This window comes from Tiliqua scincoides, chromosome 3 (genome assembly GCF_035046505.1).
Source record: "Tiliqua scincoides isolate rTilSci1 chromosome 3, rTilSci1.hap2, whole genome shotgun sequence".
Classification (NCBI taxonomy): domain Eukaryota; kingdom Metazoa; phylum Chordata; class Lepidosauria; order Squamata; family Scincidae; genus Tiliqua; species Tiliqua scincoides.
In genome coordinates, this window is record NC_089823.1 from 207,954,414 (window position 1) to 207,981,528 (window position 27,115).

Genomic DNA, 27,115 nt, shown 5'->3' on the forward strand with positions numbered 1-27,115 from the left:
TATTTTATCATGCCACAAACATTTTAACTTATGCTATCAGGTATTTAGGATGATTTTGGGAGGAAGTTGGAATGGCTCTGAAACATGTCAGAATTTTTCCCATTAATGTAATAATTGTACTCATTATCCAGATTTTCACTATAAGGGCTGTTTACAGGAACATATTAGGGATGAATAAAGGGGGAAAGGTGTAATCATAATTACGCTGATATCAAAGGTTATGGGAAGGACCTAACAGTGTTTCTGCAGACACTGTGAAATTCTCAAATGCAATCTTATAGGAAATGGATTTCCTTCAATTATTAGGTTGAGAAAACATTACTCAATATTTCAGTAAGACCAAAGGGATATGATCATTCTTATGAGATTCAGTACTGAATTACAATTTGAATATTCATTCTAAAATAACACTTTCAAGAGTGACCTATTCCACCATTGAGAATTCAGGCATACCTTCAAAGAGCATAGACATACAGTAGATAGTCAGTAAACAGAGTAAGCCATTTAAGCAGGCAAAATAAAGATAAAACAGTATCTAGTTTATTATGTATAGAAAGATTTCCAGAATTTACAAACACCCACATATTTCATTCCAGGGATATTTTGATTCAAAGAATTTGCCCTTGTTTCATTTGTTTTCCTCTTCTTCTAATATGTACAATGGAAGACTTTGATTTATTTTTCTGATGTTTTTTAAGTTCCTGTGCAACCAACGATTTCAAACTCACGCTTGTAAATATCATGCACAGTGAAGTTTGACTTTTCAGTAATACAGTCTAATGTTTCACAGGTAGAATACAAACCATCATTCTTTTCTTCTTGAAAGAACTCAGTTCAACCTCAGGGCTATCTTACAAACAATGATATCTGTAAATACGACTGTACAATCCAGATCCACGGGCCATTGATTCATATTATATTATATTCTGAATTACAATCTTAAAAAGAATAGCACCCTACTCTATTCTTAAATCACCTTGTTTTAAGCAGTTTCCCCGCCCCGCCCCAACCCCACTCTGTTTACAACAGAATATAGTATACCTCAGTTCCACATCAAAAAAGATGTGCTGTAGGAAAAAGTTACATTTTTAATTAAAAAAGTACATGTATAAATCAAAAAAAACCTATGTTAAATATTTAATACTCTTCAACCAACATTAACAGTTTGTATGTAATAATTTACACTGATGATTTGTCATACAGGTGTTTTTTTTTTCAGCAGCAAATTAAAATTTCATGTCTTATGTAAATGAGCTAGTAGAATATGCCCATTCCCACCATATTACAGTGGGGGGCACATGAGTTCACTGTAGCCAGCCAAGTCTTTATGGTAGAGGAGGAAGTAATCATAGACTCATTGTCCAGGTGTCACAGTGCTTTTGCTTGGCACAAAGAAAAAAGAAAAGAAAAAAAGAATGTGCAGTTCAGTCAACTAACTCCTGAGGTTTGTGTAAAGTAAACAAATTGAACTGGATGCATCGTACCCATCTACTGAGGAAGAAGATGCGAGGTCCTAGTTGTGATACACAAAACAGAGTCTAGATACCCATGAGTTCAAAGAAGGATTTTTTTCTGAGGTTGTATAGGTCATTGTCAGTTTTCTTGCTAGTTCTGAGAACAGAAAAAGAAAGAAACAATTAGTTACAGAAATATATACTTTTAAAAGTTGACAATTCTTGTACAAATAACACAAAGAATAAGGAACAATGTCTCAGACAAAAGCAGCTTGGGGCAAGAGATTCTGAGCAGAGAGACAAAGAATTTATCCCATCTTTTACCCTCTGATCAATGCTAACTTCTGGTAGAGGTTAAGTGGAAACAAAACTTTTGCCACTGTCAGACTAGATTGAAAATATTGTACAAGCGTACCCCCTGCCTGCAGGGATTATGTTCCGGATACACAGTTTTTGGCATTTTCTTTCTCTTTCTAAACCTTTTAAAAATAGGTCCCAGGTATCCTCTGGCTCCATGGATAACTGAAACTGTGGACACCAGATCTGTTGTTACTGGGGCCTGCCTGTATCTGGGTGGTGATGGTACATGACAAAAACTTCAAAATTTTATTTGAAATTTCATTTCAAATAAAATGCAATATGTACACCAAAGAAAAGACAGTCTGGGGAAGAAATGGCTCTCCTTCATTAATCGCACAGATGCAGGAGACCGCAATCTCCAAGCATTAAAACTGCTAGTCAGTCACCTTCTTATTAGTGTTTTCTTCTGAAATATTATCAATGAAGGCATAAAAATGTCACTTCCAGTTTTTCAACAAAACTGAAAGTGACTTCTTTCACTTGTAACAGTCATCCTGACGCCCGCAGTCTGTGGGCAGATGAATGAAACCTCTGCAGGGCTCAGAAGACCCACCAGAGGTAAGCGCAGCAGAGGGTGGGGGATATCTTCTGTATCCGTGGATTCAGGTATCTGCAGGAAAGGGGTTCCAGTATGGAACCCCCATGGTTATGGGAGCACAACTGTACAGTTCATATATTCACACAGAGTGGGACAGTGGGTGGGGAAGGCCTTTGCTTTAAGACTCTAAAGGTATGCACTATGGATTGATTATTGCAACACTTTCTGCCCATTAAAAGTGTTAGACAAATTATCACCACCACTATGGCTCAAGGAGGACTTGGATGATAAATGCAAATATAGATCATTTTGTCTAAAACAGAGGACAGAGATACTGGTAAGTCATCTCAGTCGTGGATAGAAAATTAGCTTACTGGCACTCTTTAATTCTGCCTTTAGTGGAATAATTGCACTAATAGAGGCTTGGGAAATAAGCTATACCACATACACAAAACTTGCTAGACCACAGTGTGAAGAATCCAGTTCTGAAAATGCATACGCCACTGTCTTAAACTGAATCAGACCATTGGTCTACCAAGGTTAGTATTGTCTACACTGAATGGGAACAGCTCCCCACAATTTCAGGCAGGGGTCTTTCCTAGTCCTACCTGGGGATGCCAGAGATTGAAACTGGAATCTTTACCAGAGTTATGGATCCTCTCCAACTATATCATTGTGATTTATTTTAAGGATGTTTCTGCTTACCAATCTGCCTTTACTTCCTGCAATTCTCAACTAAATCAAATTGTATAAATCACAATGTAGATGCATCTGAGGCGCATTTGCGACCCTCCCAGGCCGGCCCAAGGGCCAGCCCAACAGGTTTGGATTGTGCCCTTAGATGTGCTAATTGCCCAAGAAACAGAATCTATTTTGTGTAGTCCTTCATGTAAACAGAAAGCCTATCCTTGCAAATGTATGGTATGCTCTGAAAATTCCCTGGAGACTTTTAAAATTGTTTGTTTATTTTACTAACCTTCTCTTCTGAACCCCAACAGCAAAACTACTGGACGATTCCTACAGGAATATCTATATCTCACTTAACAGAGTTTCACAACATTCAAGTGTGCTGGGCCCAAAATTGACAGTATTGCCGAACTTTATTAAAAGGCCTAGTGACAAAGAAAGACATTGCCTCATTTCAACTGTGAAAGGGTGAGGTGCACATGATTTGCTTTTCATCTTATATCTGGCTCTCTTCCAGCATAGCTGAATGAACAGCTTAGTGCAGGAACAAACTGTACTGAGCAGAAGAGTCACATGCTCTAACCTGCGCTGGATATATATAATCAAAGAAATGGAGACAGAAATATACAGCTCTCTTATACATGTCAAAGTGTGTTGCTCTGGGATAAACAGGTGAAAGCAATTTCCAGTGTCAAAGAGAAAGATCACATTTTTGCTAATTAAAAAATTCACCACTATTACAACCGATTATGTTTTATCTTGCCGTTTCTTCAGTGCAGCTTACATGCTTCTCCCCCACACCCCACCCCAGTTTCATCCTCACAACAACCCTGCGTGATAGGCTGAAGGGAAAGTGACTGGCCCAAGGTGATCCAGTGATCTTCAAAACTGTGTGGTGACTTCCTGTTATCTACCTAACCTTACAACTACACCAGGGGTGCTCAATAGGTGGATCGCGATCTACCGGTAGATCGCGAGGCAAAATGAGTAGATCGCGGAGTGCCGACCCCCCCCCTTCAGGTGCCTCTGGGAGGAAATGCCGGGAGTAAGGCCCATTGTACTCAATGGGGCTTACTCCCAGGTAAGTGTGGCTAGGATTGCAGCCTCACAGCCTAATCCTAGGCATGTCTACTCAGGAGTAAGTCCTGTTATACTCAGTGGGGCTCAAGGTACAGCAACATACATTGTACACATAAATGTTATATGTTATGATGGCGCGAACATTGTAAAAAAAACTCTGGTAGATCTCCGGGCCTTGCTGGGTTTCAAAGTAGCTCTCGAGCCAAAAAAGTGAGCACCCCTGAACTACACCATACTGGCTCTCATTATCAATAGTTTGCATATGCCTGTACAAACTCGTATAGTCCAAAGATAAAATTAGATGCAGAGGGACATTACTCTAAGCCAGGGTGGTCCAACAAGAGGCCTGTGGGCCACATACAGCCCACGAGGCCCTTTCTGGTAGACCCAGAAAAGCCTCGCGGCAGCCACCACCCTTTTCAAGCTCCCTTCTGCGCAGCAGGAAGATCGAAAAGACCTGCCATACCCACTGCCTTCTGCTCTACTTGCTTCAGTGGCTCAGAATCTAGAAGTAACAGGTAGTGATGTCATCACATCACTGCCAATTACTTCCACATCTGCACACTTGGGGGGTGACGCTGGGGTTGTGCTGCCCCCCAGCTATTAAAAGTTGGACCATCCTGCTCTAAGTATACAGAATATATTTGTAAAACAAAAAACAATAGAAACTTAAATGTTTCAAGAAAGCAAATCATGCAGCAAATGAATGTACAGCCAGAAAAAGTGACAAAGGGCGCAGCCCTACCCTGCGCTGGAACAGGCAAGCCAAGAGGCTTGCGCTGTATGCAGTGCAGGATAGGGGCCCAAATTGGCTCAGCCAGAGGCAAGGGGAAACTTTTCCCCTTACTTCCGGGTAAGGCACCCTTGCCCCTATTGGTCTCCTCAGACTTGTGCCACCTCTTGAGGTGGTGCAAGTCCAAGGAGAGCAGAGAGGACTGAAGCCACTCTGAACTCCCCGGGAGCGGGAGTTGGGATACAGCATAAGTGTGACCCACTCCCAGGGCCACCCACTCCCACTCCCAGGGCCACCTACCGCCCACCTTCTCCCTGCCCAGGAACACCTCCTTCCTGCTTCCTCCCTGCCTCCTCCCCACCCACTCCAGAACCTTTTGGCTAGCCCAACCGGGCTGACGCAAGGTTTGCCACAGAAGCCACCACGGAGGCTGGATTCAGCTTCCGTGCACTAGCGCGGCTTACTCCTGAGGAGGCACAAATGTGCTTTGTGGCATGTATGCAACCCTCCTGGGCCGGCACAAGGGTCTTGCGTCGGCCCAAGTGAAGGGCAGGACTGCACCTAAAAATTGTTATTACCAAGACATATATTTCACAGACTCAGTTTACCATAGTTAACTATACCATTAATATCTTGCCAAATAATCAATAAGCTATAGATAATTTCAATAACATGATACAGCACTGCTCGTTCCTTTCCTCAGACTTCAGACTGCAAAATTGAGGCAAAAATCAGATGGTCTCTCTTTCTGAAGGCTAAATATGGAAAATTCTTCTTTTAGCAGCATTTAATTTAAGCTTGTCAAAACTGCTAGACAGCAATATCCTATAATTTAAGTAGCACATATGATCCAGGGACACAATACAGCATTCAAAAAACAAAACAATTTTGGCTTATAAATACGAGATGATATGAACATGTGGTAGATGCTGACTAAGAAAGCTATCTGAAAAATGAAAATGAATAAAAAGTGTTCCATCCTTTAAAAAATCAATTTCTTTCTCTGTTAACTAGAGGAGTAAGGGCAAAAATAAATCCTGTTATAAGACACTGGAGAAGTATGGAAGAGAATGCTTTCCACAGTTCTTAATATTTGGATATTTGGATATTCCCTTTGTTTCTTATCAACAAACATCAGTGTTTCCTTAACAACACACAAAACTGTGCAGAGGACAAGAGTTTTAAGAGAGGGCTCTCGGCTGTGGTAGGGGTCGTTAACATTAATGACATCATTGTTGGCAGCCTGAAAATAGGGAAAACCTGTGTTTAATCCATTTCCTACTTGCCACAGTCTTCAAGCTGGATTCCCCAATAATACGGCTTTGCGGCTGACTTTACGTATGGAAGACATTGGTAATGCAAGAAAAATGTACTTGAAGAACAGAAAAAAAGACTATTTCACTACAAGGTACCTTTAACAACTGGTCTCTGCTCAATATCTGCTGCAGGATACATGCAGATAGCACTAAGACATGACCCAGCTGGCAATTCATTCCCTTTTCATGACTGCTCAACAGGAAGATACCAGCTACCTATGCCATGGTTAACCCTATTTTTAAAGCACATTTTCATACTTCACATATGCATAGCTCATACCTTTACAATGACAAAGGCCCTAAGCCTTTTGTTTAAAGAAGTCAAGTCCTTGAGCTCCCAATTCGATAGAAAGAACATCTACCTAGGCGATGTAGCAACATTTTATCTGAAATCAACTGAATCCTCCTTTCATGAAGAGGGAAAACATGCTTACCCGTTTATTTACATATTACTTATATCCTTTCCTATGAAAGTGTTGGTTAAAAGTTCTTTAAACCTTATGTTTCTCAATCATTTATAAAATGAGCCTTCTTTCAAGTCAAGAAATATGCAGCAGTGTCATTTTTCCTCTTTACTTGTCCATTCTCATTCCCACATGCAGTGCAGTAGCTTTGGCTAGATTCTAGATTCCTCAACGGCTCTGAAAGCAACTAGGCTGGGTAGATGAAGAGAAGGTGGACTACCTCAGGTGTTCTGACAACTGAAGAGAAAGGCACACTCTAGTAGCCTGAAAGAAAATATTAGTGACTCAATTTTCAGTGAGATAGAAGGGATTTTAAATTTAAATCACGGCCATTCACCATTGCCATCTTTGTTCCACTTACCTACCTTATTCTTCATATAGGGAAAAGGAAATTGTTCTGTAGTGGTTCTGGTACTGGGCTTTGACCTTGAATATCCAGGTTCAAAAACCCCCTTAGCCAGAAAGCTTCCTGGGTGACCTAGGGCCAGTCACTATCTCTCAGCCTAACCTACCTCATGCTGTTGTTGTCAAGACAAAAAGAGGGGAGGGTTAGAATGTAAACTAACCTGAGCTCCTGGCAAGGTTAGTATAAAAATGTGAAAAATAAATACAGGGGCTCCTGTATCTATGCATACGGTATCAGCGGTTTCAGATACTTTCAGATCGGATCCGCTGACCCTCCCCCCCCATGCAGACATGAGGGGAGCAGAGTTACCCTTGCCTCCGGAGGCTTTTCTGAGCCCCGCAGAGGCCATGCGCATTCGCCCATGGTTTCTGCAGGGCTCAGAATGGCTTTTTTGGCCAAAAAAATGCAACTTCCAGATCCCTGAGGGAAACCAGAAGTGATGTTTTATGCCTTATAAGGCATTCTGAGGCCCAGGGAAGCATTCCCTGCCTTATAAGGCATAAAGACGTCACTTCCAGTTTCCCTCCAGAAACCAAAAGTTGCATTTTTCCAACCAAAACTGCCATTCACCCCTGCTAACTGGTAAGAGGCACTTTTTCAAGAGGGTGCTCCTCTTTTATTCAGCAGGGGGAGAGTAACTGGCCCACCTCCCCCCAGCAGTGTCTTTTCTAGTGGCTGTCTGCTGGTGTTCTTTTGCATATTTTTAGAATGTAAGCCCTTTTGGGACAGGGAGCCATTAGTTATTTGATTTTTTTTTCCTGTAAACCGCTTTGGGAACTTTTTGTTGAAAAGCGGTATATAAATACTGTTGTTGTTGTTGTTATTTTTATTGTTATTATTATTCTGAGCCTCGCAGAGGTTACAGGCAGATGCATGCAGCCTCTGTGGGGCTCAGAAGACCCTCCAGAAGCAAGGGTAGAAGAGCTCCCCTTGCCTCTGGAGGGCGAGGGGGTGACCCCAGGTAACCACGGTTTCAGATAACCACGGGGGGGGGGGGGGTTCTGGAATGGAACCGCCATGGATACTGGGGCATGCCTGTAAATAAACAAGAAACAGCGCTACAATTTAATACTAGGAGGATATCTGCAAAAATGGGCTCTGAAGATTTGGTATCCTTCAGTTTTGTTGCAAAGAAGACAGAAAACAGTCATAGACATAAGATGTACCATTTATAGATGGGAAGAATGATACTGATCTAACTGGGAACTTTAACAACAACAACAAAATAGAGTAAAGACCAGTTTATAAGCAAGGCAAGCCGCTTCTTTCTTACAAACAGTAAACAAACAGTTCCCTTGATTTAGCTATCAAGATATTCTGGACGTCAGTGGGATTAACCTCAAAAGTAGCAGGGAATTACTTAATCAGCTCACACTATGCAAGGTTGAACTAGATGCTGCAAGTTTATCCCTCAGTATCCATCTCTGAGTATGTCTTCCAAAACCTTTGGAAACAACAATTTTACATTTTCAAAGTCCCAGAAAGAAAATATTTTCATTAATGAAGGACAGCAAGTAAGTTTCTGTTTTACTCAGAAACAAAAGTCATGAGAAACAGTAACAAAACTTGCATCATATATACAGGTAACGATTTGGATACAGCCACTAAAACGATTACAGCCTGTTTTGGTTTTGGGGTTCTTAATTCTTTACACTTTCATCAAGTTGAACCACAGCTCATTCCACACTGTGCAAAAACCATCTGTTAAATACGTCATTTAGTGGTATCAGCAATGTAACATAAAATTATACTAATGGAATTTCTCATTTTTTGAGAGGGAGTAACACTAAAGGTTTCAGTGAAGAACTGATGAGTTGCAAGATTAACAATCTTAAGTCATTTTTAAAAACACATTTAAAACAGTGTCATTTCTGTTTGCCTTGCATGATTTAACTAGAAACAAATGATCCTGACATGAAGTCTCAAATTCCAAATTTTTGGGTACAATGTATTTAAACCGGCAATTCCTTGAGATTTTAAAATTATGCTAATTTGATGCCTGCAAAGAATATGATTTAAAGAATATTCCCTGAACTACACAGTCAAAGCAGACACATTAGCATTTCTAGGTCACAGTTCAAATACGGGGCCGCACTCATTATCCGCAGGGGTTCCATTCCCAGAACCCCCATAGATACCAAAATCCGTGGATGTTGGAATCCACGGATTTCAGGGCTCCCAAAGCTTCCCCACACACAGGCTTCTGAGGCCTACAGAAGGCCAAGAACCACAACTTCCAGTTTTCAGCCCAAAACCAGCAGTTGTGCTTTTCAGCCTACTAGAGGCCTTACAAGGCTTTCTCAGGATTAGAGTGAGCCACACCCTCAGAAGGGCCTCCGGACCCAACCAGTCGGGTTCAGAGTGCTATATGTCACCCCACCCACAGGTTTTGAACCTGCGAGAATTCAAATCTACAGGTACTGAACCCACGGATAATAAGGATCAACCTGTAAATAAATTAAATTATATATTTAAATTTAGATTTCATTTAGAAATTAGAGGCATTATGGAAACAGCCAGACAATCTCACAGCATTATAGAAACACAGTACTCATCAATTACTGGACAAACACAGTGCTCCCCTACTTTCCACCTTTCCTATGCTTTATATCTCTGCTCAGGTATTAATGGATACCGTTTATGGAATCCACTGTTTTTAAGGCTTAAAAGTAAGAAAGCAAACATCACCCAGCTACCCCAAGAAAAAGATTTATTACAATACATGTAAAGCAGAAGTATGTGGTGCATGAAGGTTGGAAATAGCAACAACAACTAGGTAATTATATACCACCTTTCTGGTCATCGGATTACTCCTCTGAATTTATTCAAGGCAGTTTACATAGGCAGGCATTTCTAAATCCCTCAAGGGGATTTTTACAAACATAGAGCTTCTCTCTTTCAAGAACCAACAACATCTCAGAATGGATCTTCCTGGTTTGGTCTCACTTCTGGCCTCCAGTTCTCCCACACAGCTGACAAGCAGCTCCATCTCTCACATGGAGGGCAGCCAAGACGCTTCTTGCTCACACCAAGAGCAAGTGGAATCACTCAGCTCGGCTTGTCAGCTGCTTCAAGGTCTCGCCATTCTCAGCCGTTCAGGGAACTACCGGTGTCCTCGAACTGGCGACCTTCTGATGTTATCTTCGGGCTAACGGAGGCTCTACTCTCTAGACCAGACCCTCCTGCCCTGCTAGACCAGACCAGACCAGAATATGACTAGTTAACCTGTGTGAAGAGATGACTTGCATGGGTAAATGAGTTACCACAGATTCATCACCACTGTTGGATGTGCAGGCACCTATGAACCAACCCTTAAACCACAGAACTAGGGCGAAGCATGGAAAAGATATAGAAGTCCATTGCAGACTTTGCTATCCATGTGGAATAGAATGCACTGAAGGAGGGCAGCATGAAACAGCACTTGTCTACAACAACAAACACTATCTGTATGGGGGAGCACGGCTTCAGTATGTGCATGCTAGAGCAGGGTTTATCAGTATACTCCCCCAACCCACATATTCTTATCAATGCAAACAATAACTTCTGCACAGAGCTGCAGGAAGTAGTATTTTCAACATAACAGGTAGTAACATCTTAAATTGCCATTCTACTGCATTGGACAGCTGCATGTATAAGTAAAATAGGAAAAGAAAAGAAACCTTCAAAGGAAATGTCCAAGAACTTATGAATAGCCACCTAACAACACCCTTTGGGGTGTCATCTCAAATTGTGATGAATGCCACATGCAACAAGATTCAATTATAGCCCCATAATGCTCTTCAACCAGCAGCCATGAATTTCCACAAATACAGCCATTGTCACAGGCACCCCACTTGTTTGCCTTAGGTGGGAAAACCATATCAATTCCCATACCTTTACCAAAATATTAAAGAAAATAATCAGTTTGTGGTAGCAACGTCTGAATTTCATACTGTTAAAAATACCTCGGGATATTTTAATACCTGATAAAATACCTTAGGATATTAAAAATACCTTAGGATAGTGGCAAATGTGAAATAGTGAAAAGAAGGTTTTTGAAAATCACTGTAGACTATTTTTCAAGGAAGTATCCACTTACCAGTTTCATACACAAACTTGGATTGTACCCAACACAGCAGCCAGCTTCCATCTGCCCTGAAATGAACATCAGCCTTCTTGGAGGCCAGCATGTGGACTTAGTGATTGCACCCCTTTAGCTATGCTGTTGATATGAAATCCTTTTTTGGTATCCAAGCACTAAAGTAAAATATTTTGCAGCTTCATCCTCATCTCCCATTTTCCTTTCCCTACTGAATTATACTAACACAGGCACTACGCATAATTGTTTTTCCCCCCATAAGTGCATGTTACATGTGTTTTAAAAAGCACTGCTTGTAACAGCTTTCATGCAATAAGTCCTGACTTTCTAATCTGATATTGATTCCAGACTCACCACTACAGCATCTGACTTTGGGAGGACAACAGTTTCCTCAACCCTAATTGTAGTTAATCAAGTTTCACTCTGTTTAAGTCATTCACCCTTGACTCACTCTGCATCAGAATTCCCTATTCCACAGATACTTCAGAAAGCTATATGTTAGATTTTCAGGAAACTATATGTTAGATTTTCAGTAATAAATGAACGTAAAACTCATACAAACGCCTACAAATCGCACAAATCTTCCTTGAAAAGCTATAAATATTGGCTGTTTGGTCTTCTGATGACAAAGGTCAGTTTTGTTATGTGCAGAAATTAAATACACAATATTACCCATTTACACCTTTCATACATTTTCTTGAATAACTTTTTCCCCCTAAAAATACGCTGAGTTTCTCTGATGAACAAATCCCATTTCACTCCAAGCTGTTTCCCAAAAGCACAGTAGTGAAAGAGTACTCCTGGCACACTGTCAAGACACCCTCATATTTATCTTCAATCAAGTTATTTGAGTTAACAGAGCTGGAGTAGCTTTTACAATTAATCTTTCTCAAAGAAAAGGGACCAATCCTGAACACAACATTCTGAACAGAAGTCACAAATGCGTTATTCACTAAGATCTGGGGTTCCCAAACAGTGGCTCCCCGAGGAGCCAAAGAAACCAGCCAGGGGAGGACTGGAATCCCCGCAAAAAACCCACTGCTCTATACAGTGCATAGCCCTAATGAGGAGCCTTAGCCAATGGCCCAGTAGATCAAGGGAACTGCGAATCAAAAATGTTTGGGAACCACTGACAGTTCAATCCAATCCTAACTTGCACTTGAACAAGCAGGCCAAGTGGCCTGCGCAGTATTCAGTGTAAGGTAGATGCCACCTTCTCCCACCCTCCACACGGGCATACCTCAGCGGGCGCAAACTTACCCCACCCAGGTCTGGTGTGGGGAGGCTAGCATGCATCCTTGTGCCAGACCAGCCTGCTCTCAAGGAGGTGTGCTTTACATTCCTGGGCCAGGACTTGCACCGGCTGAAGAGTAACTCAGCTACTCTGAGACTGAAACTTTCTTAATCCTACTAGAAATGCCTCACCTTCTCACACGTCTTCATTTTCTCCATCCCTCAAACATGATTGGTCTGCTCACATGAATTATGCTTCATGTAAGCAAAAAATGCAGACCTAATAATGTGCAGCTTTAATGGATGGGGATGTACATTTTGGAGCCTCCCATATCAAAATGAAAGTAGACATTTCTGGTTCATACATTACAGTGCTTACATGTCTGGACCACTGGTATGGGAAGAAAAAGGAAATCAGTGGCATCAAGTAATAAGCAAATCATCCCACAGTATCACCTAAACTGGAGCTGCTAACTTTGTGGCTCCATAACATCAGCAGTACATGATAATTTGAGGACTAACCAGGATTTCCAAATCACTTGCATTTTCCTGTGGTGTTTCCAGCTGAAGAATTCTCAGTAAGAGAGTGTTCGTTATTACTCCCCAAGGGCAAGCCATTACACTTTGTACCAATAAATGTCATTCCATTTTTCTTACTCCAGTCCACAAGTGTATGCACCCTGTATACATGTTCCAGCACGTAGTTTCTCAGCAGATTTTATCAAAGTTGATCACAAAAAATACTGAATAAGTCCCCAAAATAAACCTTTAAGAACTCTACAGACTACTGCTTTCCCACTGGAACTCTTCAGCACAGTTCCGTACCATCAGAATGTAAAAAATTTTCTACTTAAAGGAAGTTATTAATACAGATTCTGTAATGTGCCCACCTAAATTTGGGACAAGTCTCCAGACTTTCTCCTTAGTAGCAGAAATTGTTTCTATACTGTTGTGTTGAGCCACTTCTTGCTTGCCCTTGCACAACTAAACCCACCTTAATCCTCAGTCTGCCAGACTCCATGACTGGGTTCAGACATAATGTTTTAAACAGTAGTGCAGTGGTATTCAAACTGGGGCGTCTCAACACCTCAGCCTGAGGGCCCTGGCCTCTTTCCCCTTAAGGGGCGGGGGTAGGGGGAAGTAAGGAACTGGGATGTATTCACCAGTCCCTGCAGCAGCCTTCCCAGGGTGCGGGGAGCCCTGTGCAAGCATCTGCAGGGTTCCCCATCCTTCTAAAAGGGAAAGTGGAGCAATCGCACTCCACCTCCGCAAAACCGGAAGTGGGGTGCGATCGCTCCACTTTCCCTTTTAGAAGGATGGGGAACCCTGCAGATGCTTGCACAGGGCTCCCCGCACCCTGGGAAGGTTGCTGCAGGGACTGGTGAGTGCATCCCAGTCCCTGCAGCCCCCTTAGCAGGAGATCCTGGGGGTTGTGTCGCTGCCTTTCCCCTGCCTTCAATGCCTCCCTCCCCTCCCCTGCAAGGACTTACTGAGGTTTCCAAACTCCCGGAGAGTTTGAAAACCACAGCATTAGTGCAACATGAATGACCCAAAAGGAGTTGCATGCTCATGCCACCCCCCCTACTTTGCATATTGAAGGAAAGTGAACATGTTCATTCGAACTTCAAGAAGAAACCACAGCTTCTGATTATGTACAAGCTCAGGGAACTCTGATTTGTAAATAAAATATATTTAGAAAAAGCCAGGATTTCAAAACAGAACCAAATCATGGTTTAATACCTTGGTTTGTTCTAATTCCGTAAAACTGCATTTCTCCAAGTTCATACACAACATAGAACATGGAATCGTGCTTTGTTCTTAAAGTTAATCTTCATCCCCAATGTGTAAGAGAGAAGGCATGGGAAGGGGAGAAAATGCAAGACTACATCTCCCTTTAAATAATTTAGAGCCAAATTCTATCTCCCCCCCCCCCCCCCGGAAAACTGATGAAGCGCATGGGAAAGCTCTGGTCTTCCCGTCAGTGTCCCTGGCAGCAGACTATTCAGAACGCTGCTGGAGCACCTTTTATGACTGGCATAGCATCAGCAGAAGTGGTGCTGTAATGAAGGCCGGCCAAACTAGGATTCAAACATTAGTGTTATGTTTGAAGCAGATCCGTGACAGGCTCCCAACTGCAATTCCAGCCTCCTACTGCTTGAAGACCTTCAAATTTCAACCACAGTCAGACTGAATTTCAGTCATCTAGACAACCTTTCAACTCTATACTGAAAAGCAGAGTTTAAAATGCTTGTTGAAGGTTCCCCCCCCAAGACACATAAATACTATAGTATAAGGTTTACAAGAATTCCTTTATTTCTTCATGTAGACAACCACTTTAAAAGCATCTGTTTTTATTATCTCCAAAAGCTTTCTTTAGTCAAACTTGTTACAAAAAACCGCAAACTATTAAGCATGATATGCAAGGCAACATAATCTTACTCTGGAAAACTTTTTTTTTAAAGTCATATCATAGGGTAAATGTTTTAAAAACTATTAATCATAATCAAAAAATCAAAGAATCCAAAGGTGAAGAGTAGCAGTTTTAAAGAGGTTTTTAGCTGCGTAAGTAATATCAGCGTGCGATTTTTTAACATGGGACTACCACTACCAGTACAGTGATGCCTCGCAAGATGAATGCCTCGCGCAACGAAAAACTCGCAAGACGAAAGCGTTTTGTCATTTTTTTGGTGACTCGCAAGACGAATTTTTCTATGGCTGTGCTTTGCAAGACGAATTTTTTTGCATTTTTTTTTGTTTTGTTTTAAATCGCACTTCGCAAAACGAAAATTTTGCAATACGAAACGACTCACAGAACGAATTAATTTCGTCTTGCAAGGCACCACTGTAAATGGTGAGTTTATTCAGCATTACAAGGAACCCCTCACCACCCAGGCCTATGCAAGTGAGCACACCCTTGAAATCCTGTTTAGAATTAAGCAGGTTACATGGCAGAGGCTCCTTTTACAGCAAATAAAGTCTTGCAATGATGAATGTGCCTTTAACTTATATGGGTTTTAATTGCACTAGACCAGCAGTTCTCAAACTCTCAGGTAGTTTTTGAGCCACAGTAAGTGTGTGCGGGGGCTGGGGGAAGGCAGTGACACAACCTTGCTGGATTGCACTGCTTTGGAGGGGCACGGGGCTTGCTGCCACTTACCAGAGCCTGCAGCAGCCTCCTGGGAGTAAAGGGAGCCCCTGTGCCAGCCTCCACAAGGCTCCCCATGCTGCAGAGTCAGTAAAAATCGTGATTGTGACCACTTCCAGTTTCGCAAATGCAAAATCAGAAGTGGTCATGATCACGGTTTTGAGAGCCTCCACAGTGTGGGGAGCCCTACAGAGGCTGGTGTAGGGGGTCCCTGCACCTCTGGGCAGCTGCTGCAGGCTCCAGTAAGTGGCAGCAATCCCATGCCCCTCCAAAGCAGTGCAGTTCAGCAGGTCGTGTCACTGCCTTCCCCCCTCCCCACCCCTTAAAGGAGCAGAGTCCAGGTCTCTCTGGCTGGGGCATCACAACGTCCCAGTTTGACATCCCAGTTTGAGAACCAATGCATTAGACCAGGGGTCTCCAAACTTTTTGGCCAGAGGACCGCATCAAATATCTGGCATGGTTTTGAGGGCCGAAAAAAAATATAAATTTTATATAAATAAATTAGAGATGGAACTTAGATGTGTGAATAAATGAATAAATGGGCTCATTCATTCAAACTCTTTGGCCCTTAGAACACCCTCCAGATGCAACCAGAGCATAGTTCCAGTCATGTTTGGCAAAGTGGGTCAGGGGCTTTCAGGGGACAAGAGGCTGGCCATGTGGGCCGCATCTGGCCCCCGGGTCGGGGCTTGGAGACCCGTGCACTAGACCGTTGCTCTTTACCTTCATCTTCATCTTGGTGTTGTTTTTTTTAAGTGTTATTTTATTGTGACATGAGAGTGGAAATATGAGAGCAGTGCATGTTTCACCAACAGGATAGAAAATCTCAAAACCACTACTAAGTATGTAAACTCACATCATCCCTAATCCTGAAAGACAACACCTATGACAGAGTTTATCTGTGCAAAGAGCAATGATTACACCAGCAGAATAGCCCTAACAGACAATGTGCTCCTGGAAATGAAGGCAAACAACATTACGCTAAGTACGGTTTAATCAGGAGAGCTATAGTTCACAAATTCTTTATGCATGGAAGAATATTTTCACTCTTTTCCCCACAAAGAAGGTCTTGTTAGTAAAGTCATGAACGTGTACCCATACAGCACCTGGGAACGCATGGAGTTACAGACCCTACTATAGTTATGATAACACGAATAAGATAAGAAGCCCAAGACAGGTACTCCCCTACCCATGACAGCAGTAAAGGAATTAAAAAATATTTAGTTAAAGTTTGTTAATGATGTCTATATTGTAATACAATAAGGAATTCTGTAACACAAATTAGTATCCAGCTGGGCTGGTCTACTGGATGAGAAAATATAAAGCATTATCCTATTTAAAATATTTTGATCCTAGCTTCTTATCATAGGGTAGTCAAGGTGGCTAACAAGAGCAAAATATAACAAACAAAAACAATAAATCTATCATTATATAGATATTAACATTTACAAGTTGTTGGCATCCTTCAGTCTATGGCATCTTACTCTGAATGGTGGTTCTGGAACAGAGTGTAACCTCTCCAGTGCGCAAAGCCTGGGTAAAGTAGATATGGAGGATAGACTGTTTCCCATGCAGCAAATCCCCCCTCTCCACGTCGCTGAAATGGTCCAATGGAAAGGCAGAGGCCAATACGGTTGGTTCCAGCGGCGTCGCAGGAATTGCCAGAACATGACTATGTTCAACCTTGAACTGCCTCAGGGACTCCGGCTAAGGATTTTGCCTTGAGGTTGACTCCTGAAGCCTTTTCCATAACTGGATGTAGCCACAAGGCAGTGGAGGTTTGGGATCAGAGTTTTCCTTCTCTCAGATGAGCTGCCTTCCCAGGCTAACGAGTCCCATCTACCTGGTGGCTGTTTAGTCGCCTCTTACAACAAGTACTTATAGCCAAACTGAGGGCCTATTCTTATCCCCAGCCCTCAGGGGATTTTACAATATTAAAATAATTCAAAATGAAAAAGAGAGAAAGCAACAAAACATAAAATAATTTGTAGCAGTAGCCAAACTGAGCATACAAACAGCAAATGACAGTGAACTGCCATATATCCAATTGCCATCTAAAATTGGAAGACTTTAGCCACCTGCTGGATGGTCAAATGGAGGAAGACAGGTGGCTCTTCTGGGTGAGAAAATTCCATAGAGTGGGAGTAACCATCACAGAATGCCTTCTCATATGTAGACAGCCACCCCACCTCAGAGAATAGAAGGAAATGGATGAAATAATAATCTGAGTACTTGCATAGGTTGGGAATAGGGACATAGTGGGAATTGGAAGTGGAAGCATGATGGGATGTGATCCAGCAGAATGAGAGGCTTCAAGGATAAAAGAGGAAAGAAACAGCCCATCTTGGGAGACTCTGTATACAAGTGCTTTTATGCAAATGCCCCAAGTCTCCGGAGCAAATGTTGGAGAACTGGAATGTTTGGTGGCCAGAGAACATTGGTATAGTGAGTATAAACAGAAACATGGTGGAATGAGGAGAATCAGTGGGATATTGCAATCCCAGGCTATAAACTCTGGGAATGACAGGGAGGGGCCTAATGGAGGTGAAGTGGCCATCTATGCTAAAGAAGGGGCAGAACCCAGCAAAGTAGAGATTTTTATGGAGGTCTAATGCCACCATAGAATTGCTGTGGGTTAAATTACTAGGCTCGGAGCAATGTAATACTGGGGACATGTTATCATCCTCCAGACCAGGGGTCTCCAAACCCCGGCCCGGGGGCCACATGCAGCCCGCAACAAGCCTCTTTCCTGCCCATGGCCAACCTCTTGTCCCCTGAAAGCCTCTGGCCCACTCAGCTGAACATGACTAGAACTGTGCTCTGATTGTGTCTGGAGGGTGTTCTGAGGACCAGAGAGGTTGAATGAATGAGCCCATTCATTCATTTATTCATTCATTTAATTTATTTAAATTTTATATTTAAGTTTTTTTTCCGGCCCTCAACACCACACCAGATATTTGATGCGGCCCTCTGGCCAAAAAGTTTGGAGACCCCTGCTCCAGACCAAAAAACTGAAAGGAAACTTGAAATGAGGAAACAAATCAGGGAGGCATCGAGGAGAGACAGGGTTGTAATCATGGGGGACTTCAAATCCTCATATCGAATGGGTCACATCGTGCTCTGGTCATGAAAGAGAGACTGAAATTCATGACTTGCTAAATGACTGTGCCATAGAACAGCTAGTCATGGAGCCCACCAGAGGAAGGGTGACTCTGGATTTAATGTTGTGTGATATTCAGGACCTGGTTAGAGATGTAAATGTTACTGAGCTGTTGGGGAACAGTGACCATGCTGCAATCTGTTTTGCCATGCATGTCTGAGGAAGAGTGCCAAGCAAATCTGACACAAAAACCTTTTTCTTCCAAAGTGTGGACTTCCTCCAAATCAGGGTACTAGTTATGAAGAAATTGGAAGGGAACGGAAAAAGAGTCAAATTTTCCAGAGTGCATAGAGACCATTTAAAACAAAGGTAATGGAGGCCAGCGGACGTTTACATAGCAAAGAAGGGCTCAACTAAGTCTAGGAGGGTGCCAGCAAGGCTAACGAGCAAAGTTAGAGAGGCTGTAAAGGGCAAGGAAGCTTCCTTCCATAAATGGAAATCTTGCCCTAATGAAGAGAATAAAAAGGAACACAAACTGTGGCAAAAGAAATGTAAGAAGGTCATACGGGAGGCCAAGAGAGACTGTGAAGAACACATGGCCAGCAGCATTAAGGAGAATAATAAAAGCTTCTTCAAATATGTTAGAAATAGGAAACCTGCCAGAGAAGTGGTTGGCCCTCTGGATGGTGAGGGAGGGAAAGGGGAGATAAAAGGAAACTTGGATATGGCAGAGAAATTAAATTAGTTCTTTGCATCTGTCTTCACGGCAGAAAACCACTGCCTGAACGGTTGCTCCTGACTAAGGGTCAAATCCTGTCGAATTTTCTAGCACTGGTGCAGCTGTATCAATGAAGGGCTTCTTCAGGTCAGGGAACATTTGTTCCCCTTCCACAGGGCTGCAATGCTATTGCATCGCATTAGGCCCTAAGTTTGGGCCCTAAGTTACATAGAGGTTAAAAGAGAAGGCGTTTAAGATCTAATTGACAAATTAAAGATCAATAAGTCACCAGTCCCAGATAGCATCCACCCAAGAGTTATTAAAGAACTGAAGAATGAAGTTGCTGATCTCTTGACTAAAATATGCAACTTTTCCTTTAAAATGGCCACGGTGGTAGAGGATTGGAGGATAACTAACCACACCAATCATTTATAAAGAAAGGAGAGGGGACCCAGGAAACTACAGGTCAGTCAGCCTAACATCTGTTCCAGATAAGATGGTGGAATGCCTCATCAAAGATAAAATATTAGAATGCACAAATCAGTGATTTTCAACCTTTTTTATATCACGGCACACTGATAAGGCACTAAAATTTTCAAGGCACACCACCAGGTTCTTGACAATTGACAAGGCACACCATGTTGCCAGTGGAGGGCTCACATCCCCATTGGCCCTACTAATAAATGATCTTCCCCCAAATTCCTGTGGAACACCTGTGGACCCCTCACGGCACACCAGTGTGCCACGGCACAGTGGTTGAAAATGGTTGACACAGATGAACAAGACTTGCTGAGGGAGAACCAGCATGGCTTCTGTAAGAGCAAATCATGCCTCACAAACTTTTTAGAATTCTTTGAAAAGGTTAACAGGCATGTGGATGTGAGAGAACCTGTGGATATTATATATCTGGATTTTCAGAAAGCATTTGACATGGTTCCTCACCAAAGGCTGCTGAAAAAACTCCACAGTCAGGGAATCAGAGGGCAGGTCCTCTCATGGATTAGGAAGTGGTTGAGGACCAGGAAACAGAGAGTGGATGTCAATGGGCAATTTGCACAATGGAGAGGTGAAAAGCGGTGTACTTTTCAACCTGCCATAAACGACTTGGTGGCCAAGTTTGCAGATGACACTAAACTTTACCGAGTGGTAAAGACCAGAAGGGATTGTGAAGAGCTCCAGAAGGATCTCTCCAAACTGGGAGAATGGGCAGCAAAATGGAAGATGCATTTAAATGCAAGTAAGTGTAAAGAAAGGCATATTGGAGCAAAAAACCAAAACTTCACATATAGGCTAATAGGTTCTGAGCTGTCTGTGACAGATCAGGAGAGAGATCTTGAGGTACTGGTGGACAGTTTGATGAAAGTGTCAACTCAATGTGCGGCAGCAGTGAAGAAGGCTAATTCCATGCTTGGGATCATTAGAAAAGATATTGAGAAAAAAAACAGCTAATATTATAATGCCATTGTATAAATTGATGGTAAGGCCACATCTGGAGTATTGGGTCCAGTTCTGGTCACCACATCTCAAAAAGTATATAATGAAAATGGAAAAGGTGCAGAAGAGAACCACCAAAATGATTACTGAACTGAGGCACCTCCCTTATGAGAGAAGGTTACAGTGTCTGAGGTTCTTTAGTGTAGGAAAAAGGCACCTGAGAGGGGACATGACTGATACATACAAAATTATGCAGGGGGTGGATAAAGTGGATAGAGAGATGCTCTTTACACTCTCACACAATTATGCAGGGGATGGATAAAGTGGATAGAGAGATGCTCTTTACACTCTCACACAACACCAGAACCAGGGGACATCCACTAAAATAGAGTGTTGGGATAGTTAGGGCAGACAAAAGAAAATATTTCTTTACCCAGCGTGTAATTAGTCTGTGGAACCCACAGCATGTGATGATGGCATCTGACCTGGATGCCTTCAAAAGGGGATTGGACAAATTTCTGGAGGAAAAGTTCATCACAGGTTACAAGCCGTGATGCGTATGTGCAACTTCTGATCTTAGAAGCAGGCTACCTCAGAATGCCAGATGAAGGGCGGGCACCAGGATGCAAGTCTCTTGTTGTCTTGTGTACTCCCTGAGGAATCTGGTGGGCCACTGTGAGATATAGGAAACTGGACTAGATGGGCCTTTGACCTAATCCAGCAGGGCTCTTATACGTTTGTGTTGGAGAGGGAAGATTAATGCATCAAGCACCGAGAGGCCTTGGCCATTTGGGGTGACAACACTAGTAGTTTGAATTGGGCCTGGAAACACACTAGAAACATACGAAGATGGCAGAGTATTGGAGTAACATTCTCCATGTGTCATTTGCAAAAAGGATCCTTATTGAAAATGTACGATTCCCTGAACTTTAAGCAAGAGTTGTGAAGCTATGGAAAAGAACGGGGGGAGGAGCCTCTTTGAGCCATTCCTGTCCTTCCCACATCACTGTGTCACAGGAGAGGGTGAAGTGGAAAGACTTATCCCCATCCTTCTCAGATTTCTTACTACACAAGGAACAGTTGGAGGTTTAGGAAAGATTATGTTAACGATCCAAGGTTTTTCCCCTTCCCCTCTAATATCCTGTTGAAAGTAGAATAAATGGGAGGAATGGGTGTGGGAAAGGCACTGACCTCACCACAACACAGTCTTGGGATGCTCTATCTGGGGTTCTGCACAACTAGTGTAAAGGATCTGTATAACTAGTATAAAAGTCTGGTATCTATGACCAAAGGTCAACACTCCCTCCTGAATGCTATGCCACTACTTAGTTAAGTCCTCTCACTTAATTATAGTTATTAGTGTTGATATACAGGAGTAGCCACCCTGATCAGGATTGTCTACATGAGCAACAAACACCAGTGGTGATATTTAGTCATCTACAAGGATCATAACAGAGAATGTAAATGAATCCACCACAAGCTCTGAGCCATATCAAATGTCCTGTCATGAAGATCACATTGTAAGATACTTGATATAAATTATGTCATTAGACCACTTGTGTCATCCCAGTGGAAAAAGAAAATCCTACACCTGCTGTATCACTGCCACCAAACACACGGTCAACAAGAAGTTATTTCACAATGGAGCGGTAATACAACACTGTATACAAACTTTCCCCTTTCAATCACTGCTAATAACTTCATTCTCTTCAAACACATCCATGATCCACTGCAGTTAATTCTATGTAGGATTACATATTACAAGTTCCTTATTAAGCAGGTTTACATAAATTTCCCAAGGCTACTGAAAAGGTCATTCAAGTGCTCCGTACTCCAGATCAAAGCACAAAATCAAGGTCAAATTTAGGTGAGACTAGGAACGACTGATCAATAAGGCAAGCTGAAATGTTTGCACACAGTGACAAATTTACAGGGTTGAAAAATGTGCCACCATGGTAATGCTGCTTAGACTCATAGCTGTTCCTGGCCCGGTCCTGGTGGTAGAACAAGGAAGCTACCTTGCCTCCACTGGCTTCAGTGCTAGGTGAGGGGTGAGTCTCAACAATGTAAATGGCCTGAACAGCTTCTTGTTCCAACAGCTCCAGAACCTAACTCCATGAACTCCCAGGAGGAGAGGCTCCTCGCTGCATGTGAGTAAAGAGCTGGTGAGCTCCACACCTGGGTAAAATCAGAGAAGGAACTGTTTATTAGTTGGGAAATTTATGTTTTATTATTTGCTTTCTCTAAGCTGTTCGAAAACATTTCCAAAGCTCAACTGAAGTTCACTGCACAGCTCTGAATTAAAACACACACATGAAAGTCCGCAGTACCTCAAGTGCCATCTGCTGGCAGATGAACGATCGCAGTAACCCTTTTCCTGACCAATTCTCCTTACTGTTTTTCATGTAATTTGATTTTTTAAAATTCCCTTTTCCTTTTATTGGACTTTTAATAAACGTTTTACAGTTTAACCTTGAGTCTTCCCGGTCTCTGGTATGGGAAGTATAGTGGATTGTCATGTCTCCTTGCTCTGCAGGTGCTCAGAGTGATTTTGAAAGAGACCCCTGAGGTTCGGTATTGTTTTAGGAGGGGGGTTCTGCTGAGGGAGTTTCAGTGGCTAGCCTGATCTGCAGTGGTGGCAATGGATTCAATCTACCAAGAACATTTCAGTTGTAAATTCAAACAGAAGGGAGCACGAAGGGAGCAAGTCTGCTAACCGGTAGGCACTACTGCTCTAGATCAGCATGCTGTCGCTCTCTGGAACCTAACTTCAAAAAAAAACCAGACCGATGCAATAGCAATTGTTCATAATGCGTATAAGTGATGATTTAAGATTCTGATATTAGCATGTATTTCTAATTAGAAAGCAGCAATTCAGGGCTCTTAAAAGTGTATTTCCCTGCAATAATATCATTACAGAACCTCAAAAGAAGGATCTGTGCCTCAAGTGAAGAAATTTCCCAGTCAATTTGTTTTCAAAAACGCAATCCAAAGAAAAATTTAAGATATTAAGAAGCTTTACTCAGGCAAAAAACTCTTACTTAAAAATATTCAAATGTACAATAATCTGTTATGAAGGTGTAATGCCAAGAGCAGATAAAAAAAAGTAAATAGTGCTGAACTGATCAAGCTACTAAAGGCTAGGTCAAATAAACATATTTTGATGCACAATTTGCTTCTGCTTGGAGATCCTACCCAATGGTGACTACAGTTCCTACACAAGCAGTCCTATGAACTAGGGCTACTGAAGGGCTTCTTCTTAAATACTCTAAAGCAGTGGCAGACAAACCATGGTTTGGAAAAACCACTGATGACCATTATTTCCAAACCTGGGGAAAAAATTGTTTGTGCGCAGGGGCTAAACAGCTGGGGCGCAATCCTAACCCCTCATGTCAGTGCTGGAAAGCACTGACATAAGGGCAATGCAACTCTGAGGGAAGGGAACAAACATTCCCTTACTTTGAGGAAGCCAACTGCAGGATGTACCACATGTCCCATTGGCACCGCTATTCCAGTGCTGGAAAGCACTAACATAAGGGGTTAGGATTGCACCCTAAGAGTAGTTTAGGACAAACCAAAACAAAGTCTCTTCATTTCCTCCCCTGAAGAACATATGAACAGCCCTGCTGGATCAGGCCCAAGGCCTATCTAGTCCAGCTTCCTGTATCTCACAGTGGCCCACCAAATGCCTCAGAGAGTAATGCCTCAGGGAATGCCTCACTCTCCCCTTGAGAATGAAGGGAAGGGAAGAGAGCATGTACAAGCCCAATGCTTATGCCGCCTCAACTTGGTAACATTAAACCATGGTTTAGCTTTATATTTGAACAAAATGCAATGTTCCTGAAATTGTGCAAGAGGGAAAGCAAGAGTACATTTTTTTAAAATAAGTACATGAGTACTTCTGTGGGTAAGAAGATGAATACATGTTTGTTTACACATTCGGAAACAATAAAAATAAATTTAAAACAGTTCAGACTGCTTGGGGTGGAGTGAGAGTGGGGGTTTGTTACTTGCCATGGAAATTATCCAACAGATGCCCGTGATAACCAGATGAAGCACACACACGCACGCGCAAGCACACAGACATTGCCAATCACACTAAGGGAAACTAGTTTCAGGTTCAGGTTCAGTTTGAACTATGCGCACTGCTGCAATCTGTCTTCAGAGAACCTCTTCCCATCCTTCCGACACTACCAAGGAATCAGAAATACAGTTCTCACACCACTGTCACTTGCATGCTGGTTGAGTAACGTCGTAAGAGACCCCGTTACTGAGAAGCAATTAGTCTGAACCTAGAGATCACCAACCAAGATACGTTACAACAGAATAATTTAAAAACAGCTCCCTTTTCCTTCTCAACCACACTTGCAATTTCAGTCAATGGCTAAAGACTCATGCATTTTATTGTGGCATTTTTCTCCTCCCTTTTTTTCCATTTTTTTTTTTTAAACATAGTAAAATGTAACCAGGACATTTGTAATATTATAAGCCATGGTCTCTCATATGCAACTAAAACGTCCCATAACATTAGAGGACAGAGAAGTGCTGAAGATTAAAACTAATAGAAAACAGATGCCCTTTCCATTTCCTATTGTTTATGTTTCTTCTGAGGCCTCCACTTTGTAAAATATTCCCTATACAGATCAAAACATGCTGTGCCTGGATAAGTGCTAAACAATGACACTGCTTTTAAAACATTGCCGTTTAGCAATACAACTGAAGCCATATTTATGAAGATGACCTCAGCTGACATTAATGCCATTTAATGATAAAGAACACACGGCTGCTTGCTGAACACTCAGAAAGCCTGAGCAGATCACAATCTGCAATTCACATACTTTGTTATTTCGGTGGTCTGAGCAATAGAAAGCCATTCTGCTTGGTGAAGATAGGTTACAGTTAAAAGGTACTACTGTCTCATTTCATCAGAGCTGCACTAGATCATATCTGAAAGTTAATGCTGAGTGCTGGACTGCTTTCCACCAAGCAATGCCATGCATGCTCTTTTGGTTCACCCTTCACTTCTTTCTTCAGAAAACTCTGGGCACTGAAATGAATGCAAGGATATCAGCATGGCCTATCTGGCTGCACTCAGGAATAGTATTTCCAGTTTCACAGAAAATGCAGTTACGTAGCAATCCACATTTGTTTTTTTGTTTTTTAATATATAGTCTATGGGCGCAATCCTAACTCCTTATATCAGTGCTTTCCAGTACTGGCATAGTGGTGCCAATGGGGCATGTGCTGCATCCTGCAGTTGGGTGTCACTCATGGAGGCCTCTTCAAAGTAGGGGAATGTCTGTTCCCTTACCTCAGAGCTGCATTGCCCTTGTTGAAACCCTGGCCTCTGAGCGGCCCGCTTGGACGCAGGCTGTGCAACATGGCCTTTCCCAGTTTGAAGAGACACTTGGCCAACAGTCTGAGGCTAAGAGGCAAAGAAAGAAGGCCCATAGCCAGGGAGTCAGGCCAGGGACAGACTGCACTTGCTCCCAGTGTGGAAGGGATTGTCACTCCCGAATCGGCCTTTTCAGCCACAGTAGACGCTGTTCCAGAACCACCTTTCAGAGCGCGATACCATAGTCTTTCGAGACTGAAGTTTGCCAACTGTGCATTGCCCTTATGTCAGTGCTGGAAAGCATTGACATAAGGGATTAGGATTGTGCCCTATGTTGCCTAACCATTCTGCAATCACTCCAAATCCAGAGTTTAGCATAACATTCAACACTCTGCAATGACAACAGTGTATGAAGAGTAGGCAGAGAGAACCTGAGAACCTACTCAGAGAGAAAAAGGAAATAGAGTACTGAAGGCTAGTACTTCAGGCTGGTACAAACACATGTATACAGTGCTTAATGAATGAAACATTACTTGTGTGAAACTACGAGTAAACTCGTAGCATGTGTGAATGAGCTATCACAGAGTAAGCACTGCGGTTAGAGCTTCCATATAACCTCAAACAGAATGCTTTTCAATGGGAGGAGTGCACACCTTCAGCATCACCAAATGTTTATGACAACATCCAAGGGTCGGGGAATGAATATTTTATATGATCATACAGCCCCACCACTGCTGGCCAGGAGAGAAGGGCAAAGATCATGGTGAGACGTAAAAATTAAGAAGCTTAGACTTGATATGAAAAAAGCAGAAAGACTTGAAAAGAGATAAAAGGTTTGAACTGAGATACTGGAAGTCTGACTTGCAAACATTACAGTAGCCAACATGACGGAATCTATGGTAATTCCTCAAATCTTAACCTGTAGAGAAGACTGAAGTGGCCAATAAAAAGAGAAGGCAAAAGTGACAATTGAGGAGGAAATGCAATACATTCAGTAGATTAAGTTTGAGATAATGATCTGAAATCCAGGCAGA

General features: G+C 42.3%; 1 protein-coding gene across 1 annotated transcript in view; it reads right to left on the reverse strand.

Annotated features, from left to right (window-relative positions):
• Positions 1 to 538: 538 nt before the first annotated feature.
• The window catches only part of IRS1 (insulin receptor substrate 1), an 84,198-nt gene continuing 57,621 nt past the window's right edge, over positions 539 to 27,115 (reverse strand). Inside the window, exon 2 of the mRNA XM_066621925.1 lies at positions 539 to 1,611. The gene's annotated coding sequence lies outside the window, so the exon portion shown is untranslated. The remainder of the gene's footprint in view (positions 1,612 to 27,115) is intronic.